We start from the raw sequence: 10,559 nt of genomic DNA, 5'->3' as shown, positions 1-10,559 counted from the left end.
GAACCGGAGCGTCTAGATAGCATAATTGACGAATCCAGAAAACACATCGATGCCGACGAGGAATATATCATCGAATGGTCCAGGAGGATATTTAACCAACGAAACCGCGAGGCAAAAGATCTCGGTAGAAGAATAATTGGTAAGTTCACACAAGGTGGAAAAAACCACGACTACAAACGATATTGCTCACGGCTGATTATAGATGACGCAGAATATGATTTCGTAATCAAGGACGCAGTGGCAAAAAATAGATACGTGAACTGCAAAACAGCTTTCTTGTCCAATGGAACGAGGTTGGGTACAGTTGTTACCTACTTTGATGGAGACAGCCCCGCGTATCCGCATTTGAGGGCGTCTATGCTGGGTTACGCCGCTATCAATTTATTCTCGATGATAAATAGATTCCCCGATACCGCGGTTAGAGTAGCAGTTGATTCGTTTTATATTGACGTAGCGTATAAGGGAAACGTAGCCGAGTTTACTAGTCCGGACGAGAGTTGGGGTACATGGAGAATTAAAAATGAAATACGACGCGATTATTCCCCGTCAGCAAATGTCACCGTTGAGAACGACTACTTACGCGGTGATAATTTATCAGAATGGTCTAATGCACCACCGTGTTCTGATCCAATTTGTAGATATAAAACAGTTTATTTAAGCGGCTGTGGCGGGTCAGGAAAGACGACTCGGGCAATTGAATTATTTCGAACGCGGGCAAGTATAATCGTGCTTACACCGACCCATAGACTAGCGCGAGAAATAAAACAACGAAATGTTGACGCCGTTACTTATCACAGCTTTTTTCGATACAGCGGCGGTGAGTGGACTCCTGATCGAATGGGTGAAAAATTTATTCCCGATATTATCATCTGGGATGAGATATGTACTGTTTCGTTAGACGTTTTACAAATGTTTCTTGAGTGGTTGCTGCGCGCGAATACAGCGGTGATCATGTGTGGCGACCATGGCCAACCACCACCATTTGTCGGCGAGGGTCCACATGATTGGTTAAAGGGTTTTGTGGACTATTATGAAGAAACCGATACTGATTACCGGGCACTTGATGAACAACTGCGCGGGGTTAAAAAATTAATCAGATTACAGCCGGATAGAATTCAATGTGAAATAATCCGCGAGGTGATTCCGGAAACGCCGTTAAATGAATTCTGGGAAACATGGAGACCAAACGATTTGATTGTAGCGAGTAGAAAGATAGTCAGAGACACACTTCAGCAGAAGTTGTTTACGTTGCATAAGGAAAAGTTTCCAACGCGCCCAGTGCCGTTATGTTATAGACCCGCGGACACACGGCGGCAAAACATTGAAGTTGAAATCCCGGCCCCGACAGCGTCAGGGACAAAAAAACAAATTCTCGTGCTGAATGATATCGTGCTCGTTGATATCAGCGTCGTCGAGGACGCGCTACGTGCTGATAAATCCCCGTGGACGCTAGGATACGCAACAACAATACATTCCTCGCAGGGACTAACCATCACGGACACAATTGTTTGGATAGTTGATAATCGCATCGAATGGTCGAATCTAGTCTATCTTGCAGTGTCCAGAGTACGAAGGATAAATCAGCTTCGAAGAATTGTTATTGACGGAGCCGGTGACGGAGTCACTGACGAAGCCGGCGACAAAGTCACCATCGATGCAAGCGTCATTGATAGAAAACTCTCGGGTTACCGCCAACAGGATAAAAAAAAAACAGCGGCGTTTTGATATTGATGCCGAATTAATAATCTCGCTACGACAACAACAGAATAATCACTGCGCGAGTTGCAATTGTATAATGAGTTGGCGTTATTCGGATAAAGACACTCGCCAATTTACCGTGGATAGGATCGATAACAGTCTCGGTCATGTCAAAAACAATGTGAGGTTGACCTGTCTTGAGTGCAATAGACGCAACGGCGCTAGTTAAGACCACGTGGGGGCAATTGAGTATCGTTAGGTATCACTTGTAGTTGCTCGCGTGTAAATCCGCGCTGAGGAGCAGTTGAATCCAGTCTGTAGATCGGTGGTCTACCAGTTGATCGTGTTATCGTTGATATGTTATGTGTGGTAACACTCCAAATAGGATCGGTAGCCCTTTTTTTACCGCCTTCAAGCTCTCCTGGTTCATATAGATATCTAACAGTGACATCGCCAAGAATCGGCTTGGAAACGCTATTTATTTTTGATTTTCCGGGTATATACTCGTATTTAATCGCGTCGCTGGGCTTCATGTTGATTGCTCGGGTAATCTCGTTATTTAACGCTGCAATTACACCTGGCAACCTTTTAACCCATTCACGAGATCGTTTTTCTTGGATGAATTCCTTCGCGTATTGATATCCAAATAACCGTTCAGCGAGAGTCCGATTGAATCGTTCAACAATTGCCTGATCACGATGTAGCGCAGTATGACCTCGTCGTATCGCGACGCTATGATGTTTCAGCGTTGATAAAACAGCGCCGCGAAATTCACTACCGGGATCAACTTGTAATAGATTTGGCCAGCGCAGAGGGCCTCTTCGATAAATTCTTTCAAACGCAGCGGCTACTTCAGTTGCTGACTTTGTTTTCAACGGTTCCGCTTGTTTGTATCGACTCGCAACATCAACTACGGTTAGCGCGTATTTGTAACCGTTGTCATGCGGCAGAAATAGTATATCAGCCTGATGAACTTCATTAGGTACGCTGACATCAAAGCGCGAGAAGTTGATTTGTTTAGGCGGTGGTAGATAGATTTGCCATATAGCCTGTTTGGATAACCAATTAGCCGCAGTGGTCTTTGTTACCTTTGCAGCGCTTGCGAGTTTACCAATTGCGGCCTTTCCTTTCCAGTATCCTCTCGGAGAATAATAGATGGATTCCATGTTGTTATTATAAACGCTAGCGTATTCAATTACCAGCGCGAGAAGCTCCGCTTCCAATCATTAATTTACCTTTCATAGTCGATTTTACCAACCATGAGGCCAATTTTTCTTTGACGGATTTATCAGGAATAGCATTTAACGCGTGAATTAATTTTACATCCGCGATATGACGCTGTTGCAGATCACCGCTACGATAAGCTATATCATGTATCCGACATGCTTCGTCGATAGCGTTTATTGGATACTCACCGGGTTTGGGCTGATTTTGATCATCGAGTCTAATATCTAATCGTGTTCCGGGGCCACAGTAGTTATATCCTGGGAGGTGTTTTTCTCCTGGATACTTTGCCCACGGTGTTCCGGGGAGTTTTGCCAATTTGGCTGCGATGTCACCTCCTCGCTTTTTTTTAAAACATCTCCGGGTCTAATAGAAATAAATCTAAATTTCTTTGTACCGCATTGTACACACTTGCCAGTAAGGGCCGATCTGTTATTTCTTGTTGTAGCGGTTGTCATATCATTTGTGCCAGTACGTACTCTACACTTCACACAATATAGATCCATAATTTATGTATAGAGATATGAATATAATTGATTTTTCGGCGACTAAAACGAGAGAACCAGTTAAGCATGTTGCAGCGTTACCAAACTCGATCCGGATGATTATCATCGGACCATCTGGATCCGGCAAGACGCAATTGTTACTCAATTTAATAATGAGATGGATGAAGTGGGATAAGTTGTATTTGGTTGCTCCTAGCGTAGATGATCAACGATGCTACGAGGTGTTGAAAGATTTCAACGAGAATGCATCAGCGATCGCTAAAAAAAATGTTATTGAGTTTATTACGGATATCAATGATGCACCGGGTATTGATGATATTGATGGCGACGTTAACAATCTAGTCGTGTACGATGATGTTATGTTAGACAATCAAAAAAACCCAGCTAGGATATTTTCCAGAGGCAGGCATAAAAACACTGACGTGATATATGTCACTCAACGATACACTCAGATTCCAAAAGTAATTAGAGACAACTGTAATATTCTTGCTGTATTCAACGGCGTTGATACACACACGCTACGAAATATTTGGCAGACATGGTGCGGCGGTGACATGGACTTTAATGGTTTTCGAAACTTTTTTAGTCATGCTCAGTCGACCCCACATGGATTCGTAACGATAAATTTACATGATCCTCGGACACGATATCGTATCGGACTTGACCAAATATTCGGTTAGTTGTAAATAATTTTCATTGTAAGATCATAGCAGCAGGGGGGGCGATGACATCGACGCGGTCGTCGATGTGCTTACCGGACGCTGACGACGCTGGGGATCGGCGCGCAGAAGGTGTTAATTAAACCAAATGACGTCACCATCGTGTAGGATGGACCGACGTCGTTTTTTTTTTACCAGGCGCTGACGACACTAGATCGTTGAGTGCAGAAAGTAATAATTAAGCAAAATAACGATTGGACAAAATGTCCGATTCGCCCCCCCTGCTGCTAACGAACCGAGGCAGCTGCTGCTACGCACGATCTGAAATAAGGGCACCATATTGCATGCTTAGACAAGTATATATAGCCGTCATGCAGGGCTTTTTGATCGCAAATACAGACGATGAACAAGATGCATAAGCCAGAATCACCTGTTGGTCCGGTATGTCATGTTGAATAGATATGCATCTCTGAATTGTGCATGTAACAATCGTACATGGTCAATCTTTTTTTTTATGAATATTGCGGCTAATATTTCTTTGTTTACAATACAGCAGAGACGGTTTGATCTTTTTCTGTAGAGCTGAGAATATGGTGATAATGATTTCTTTCCTCAGATTTGTTTGAAGCTGAAATTATCACATTTCACACATACCCCGGATTTAAAAATAATAACCGAATCAACCATATCCTGTCACATTCCACTTTGAATAACTTCTTTGATCTGTTATCTATGACAGCTTTACGGTATGACAGATGGTGCACAACGTGTGTTAATTAATCTTCGTTCACATATATTTTACTCTTGTTGTTTATTACACTAATGGGTGAAGGGGAAAAAGTTAGAAAACTATATGCTGATAAAACACTGTGAAAAAACCGGAGTAATTACAGTTTTAGCATGAGGTGGTGTCTGTGAATATATTAATTTTCACAACGTTTTACCGTTGTGGATAGTATGTTACCCTCTGTCTGTCCGTCTGTCAATCGGACGATCCATGACGCTACTTCCTCCCGCAGGGTGTATTAAAATCCGAGACACATGACGGTCCACAGAGCATTGCTATAGATTCACCCTGAACAATTAATGGATCAATAGAATTATAAAATATTCATACTAGTAGATCAACATCAGAAATAATGTATAACTATCACATACATACATACATACATACATACACACATACACACATACATACGTACATACATACAAACATACAGATCCATCCATACATACAAACATACAGATCCATCCATACATACATACATACATAAAGATCCATCCATCCATCCATCCATTCATCCATCCATCCATACATACATACATACATATCCATCCATCCATCCATCCATCCATACATATCCATCCATCCATCCATACATACATACATCCATCCATACATACATATATACATGTTGAACCAGTTAAACCTCCCTGAACCAGTTACTGTTGGCTAGGATACGTGATTTTATCTCACTGATACTTAACTACATGGACACGTGAAGAGGAAGCCAGGTAACAGAAGTGCCTGCACATGCATGCATGCATGCATATATACATACATACATACATACATACATACATACATACATACATACATACATACATACATACATATACCACACCTTACGGTAGATAGAGTAACAAATAGAGCTAATTTAATTTAATGCTCACATTTAAGAAGTTTTATAAAAATTCTCTAAATTCTCTAATATACAGATTGTGTATGGAAAAAGTTTATCAGAGCAAAGAGTAGTTTCAATTTGTTCTTAAAATGAGGCATATTTGGATATCGTTTATAAATCTACAGTTATAATCATATAGTTCATTTGTAATATAAATATATATGTTTTGGAGTGTATGTTGTTGTTGTTCTGGGGTTTAACGCCATTTTCAGCACAAGATAGGCCATATATGGCGGCCAGTATAACTGGTGGAGGAAGAACCCTGGAAAACCCAGGAAAGAATCACCGACCCACGAGAAGCTACTGGCAGGCTTTCCCACGTACCCACGCTTGCCGAGCCTTGGACTCGAACATACGCAGACAGAGGTGAGATGGCAGTGATAACGGTGAGCGCTTTAGACCACTCGGCCACTCGGGGCCCCTTGTAGTGTATGTATGGAAATATTTTAGAAGTGAAGTGGAAACATTGTATTGTCACGAGTTGCGAACCTATGAGTCATAATAAGAAAATGTTTCCATAGATCTACTCCAAAAATGTAGATTTTCTTTGTATTATATATGTTCCAATGTTGCATTACTACAATGATAACAAATAAGTTCCCAATAGCGACGTTTTACAAATTTAGCCTGTACATACCATGCTTCAAATTATGTATCTCGTCAAAATAATGACTGTATTTGTACGAAATATTAAGAGATTTTAATTTGTTTTATCATATTTTGCGCGCGGATTGATACTGTAGGGTTCCCATAATGTAGAGACATCACATAAAGGTTGTTACTGACATACGGCAGTGTACAACATTTTCGAATAAAATATTTTAATGATTGTGAGTTTACTTTTTAAAGGATTTGCTTTCTTTATTTTATTTATTTCTACATTAAAACGCTAATGTTTGTGTGGCCTTGGCAAGCTTGCATTCTAGCTAAGTAGCAGACCTTGTATCCAATTTTCGATTGTCACTTAATCTCAGTTTGCAATCAGCGCCCGATTTATCGATCGTTTTTAAACATGAAACTGCTACTTCAAATATTGCATTAGTTTATTTAATCACGAGGTGTTTTGTTTCTCCCTAAAGGTGTGTACTGTTTGTTGTAGAGATTCACATGAATAGGCCTGCCAGACTGTATAACGACATATAGTAACAGGTCAGCCCCTCAGCTGTGATGATATTGATTGGCGGTTATGGGGGTGATATCACCTATTAATTAAAACATACAAAAATCTGCAGGCAATTTGGCTGCACACATTGGTGTACATTTTATACACTTACCGGTATTCTCGCGGCTATGGAAGTACTGTCGGCTGAAGGGTTCCTTTGGTGACATGTACATTATATTTCCAGAGCAAATCCTGTGTTTGGTGACTTGTAAATCCACTTTGAATAACACAACCTTTCGTCCTGTAGCCATTTTGAATTTCGCGCTAGGTATGACTGTTACCAATTATCGGTATATGTCTAAAGTGTACGTAGGTTTGTTCCGGAAAGATATGCATGCAGCGAAAGTGCACAGTTTAATGAACATGTGACATCAGACCCCACATACCATTCATCAATTTCAACACAGATTTGGGGGGTTGATTTATAGGACTAGTCATGTAGGTTCAGTCACTGACAATTTCCATGATTCGTATAGAAAACATAATTATAAAAAGTTAATACCTGAAGTCTACTTATTGCTGTTTGCTTTTCGTTTTTCGGCATTTCTTGATGGCACCTCACTGATTGCATAAATGTACACTCGAGGGGCCAAAGGTGACATATTTTAAGATTTGTAGGCTGGTACCTCCTATTACCTTGAAAACATGATCAAAAAAGTTTCAGTACATTTACTTTTTCATTTTATTCCTACTGCATCACTTATGAACGCATAGTGCGCTTGTCCCGGTGAATGATTTTAATTTTCGATCAACGGGACCGCCTAAGTGCTGAGTGTTCTAAAGTGATGTGTAACGTAGGCGTTCTTTATTAAAAGTCACACATGCCATATATGCGCATTCACTCATATTAAATTAAACGTAAATTATTGTTTCAAAATGTAACACTAATTTTTATTTCACCGAAGTCTATTCAATCCTGGTTATTTAATATTCTGCACCCTAACTGTCATAAAGAAACTTCCCGACAAAAAAAAATTATCGATCTCTATTGACTTTTACAATGGTGACCAGGTCCTAAATTGGGTCAAGAAAAGAGCACGTTGAGTCTAATCGTCACAATATCGGGTAGTACCAAATTGTTTATCTACATGTGTAGCTTTCATTGTGACATTTCAGCGAGCGACATTCAATCCATATTGTACTGGATCACACTTGTAGGATCGTTTCGATCAAAAATGTCCACGTACTTTAACATTGATTTTGCCGTTTGCACCTCTTGGTGCGTCTAAAGAATGACCTTCCAAAGGAATATGGATGTATACGAATCCAATGAAGTAAATACTTGCCACTTAAAAGTAAGTAGAACCAAATTCTAAAATATCAAACCATTTACTGGAATAGTTGGTATTGAATGCCTACATGACCCGTGTGACTTGTACTATAAGTTCAAGTCATACAGGTCACGTATGCGTTTAGCGTCGATTATTTCAGTACATGTAATGTGTGTCAGTGTTTAGAATTTGATGCTGCATACCTTTAAACGGCAATTATTCACTTTATTTGGATCCTCAGACATCCATATTCCTTTGGAAGGTCGTTATTTGCACCCCACGAGAGGTACATACAACAAAATCAGTGTTAAAGTACGTATGCAATATACATACTGATAAACAAATTCTTACTATCCTCGACTGTGACGATTTCACTCGACGCGCTCTTATTTTGACCGAAGTTAAGACATGGCCACCATTGTAGAAGTCCATAACGACATATAATGGAAGTTTCTTAGTGACAGCTAAGGTGCAGCGCATTCAGTAATCAGGACTGAATAGACTTTTGCTAAAAAGTTAAATTTTAAAAGAAAAATTTATATTTAATGTAAAGCGAGTAAATACGCATACACAACCCATGTGACTTGTACCATACAGCAGAGAATTGAGAAATACAGTTACCGTCCGTATTACGGTATAAAAGTATAAAAAAACAGGAAATATTACGTAAAAAGAAGAAATTAAATACCAAAATTTCAACATTAAATTAATAAATTGTATTAAGATCTTTATATGCCAGAGTTGTAGCCAATCCATTAAATAAGATGAATTAAGGTATTCTAATGTTATATTAATGGCATGTTTATAGTTTACCATAACCAACGTAAACTCCAATCGTAAGCCGTCTTTTGAATTTGAAGGGATGACAATGTTCATTATACTTTTGAGTGACCGCTCCGGTGGCCTAGTGGTTAGAGCGTCCGCCTCGGGTGCGGGAGGTTGTGGGTTCCATCCCCGGCAAAGTCATACCAAAGACTTCCAAAAATGGTACTAACAGCTGCCTCACTTGGCGCTCAGCATTACGAGGTTAGTGTTAGGACTGGTCGGCCTGGTGTCAGGATAATGTGACTGGGTGGGACATCATGCTATATATCTGCGACATGATGCCCCAGTGCTAGACATCACTATAAACTGCCACACTGCATACATCGTAGCGATATGACTGAAAAATTGTTAAAGCTACGTTAAAAATCCAAATCACACACACATACACACACACGTTATACTTTTGATTTAAGAATCATCGCTGAAACTTACTCACGAGTTTGACACTACACCCTTAATACTCTCCCCCAGCAAGTTGGATAATATTTGTTATCGATGAGTATTAGTCATGTCCTCATATTCTGCTTGTATTGAAGCAGAAGGTTTGTTTGATACTGTGCTCGGCACGATTTTATTATTGAAAAATGCTAAAAAGGGACTGAAACTGGACATGGTGGGATTTAATGACTTGCATAAAAATTGGTACATTTATAGGAAATCTTCAATTCTGTTTACCCTGAATAGAGTTATTATTAAAAAATTTCATATTCATGTCTATATGAAGTTTCTGATAGTATTGTGTTTTCATAAAATTCATAAAATTGCATGGTTTAAATGCCGCTGTTCACATTTTGACACTTTACACACGCTGTTTATCCGCTATGTAAAAGATAGACTGGACTGATGTTTGTTTTTTACCCTCCCATAAAATATAAAACAAAGTTTCAGTACAATTTGTTTAAAAAAAGCACAACGTATTTGAAACTTAGAAAACTAGTCATTGCCAGAATGTGTTTAATCTTGATTTGAAACTATCTAAGTATAACACATTTGGTTACCTTGGAGACAAAGAAAAAGAATTTATTGCATTCATTACCGAAGACACGTGTTGTTTTTATAATTCTTTCTAAAAACCTATTTTATTTCTTATCATAAGTAAAATAGATGAGTATAAATGATTAGGATAAATTATTGACACCAAAGTTATTAATATAAAACTGATGACATTTAACGTCCCTTGAATATCTTTTAAATTTACATTGAACCTACATAGTTTTGTGAAATAATTAAGGCAAGCAACCAGACTATAATAAAGGGCTGCCATAGGAACACTACCCTGAGGGGATGGGATGCAGGATATGAGTTTCCATGCTGTGAAATATATAATAGAGGCGTGGGCATTAGCGATGGTGGCTATTGAATTATCTTTAGCTCTTGTCAGATTTAAGATATAAGAAAGCTACATTGGGTATATTCGTGCTCAGTTTGTTTGTACAGAAATCCGCGATCCATAATTTGTACGGCAGAAAGCTGGCACAACTTTTAACGTAGGTATTGGTAAATAAAACAAACAGATGAAATGAAGGCAA

This window comes from Sinohyriopsis cumingii, chromosome 13, assembly GCF_028554795.1.
Source record: "Sinohyriopsis cumingii isolate HCF-2022 chromosome 13, ASM2855479v2, whole genome shotgun sequence".
Classification (NCBI taxonomy): Eukaryota; Metazoa; Mollusca; class Bivalvia; order Unionida; family Unionidae; genus Sinohyriopsis; species Sinohyriopsis cumingii.
Note: the sequence above shows the minus strand (reverse complement) of the source record.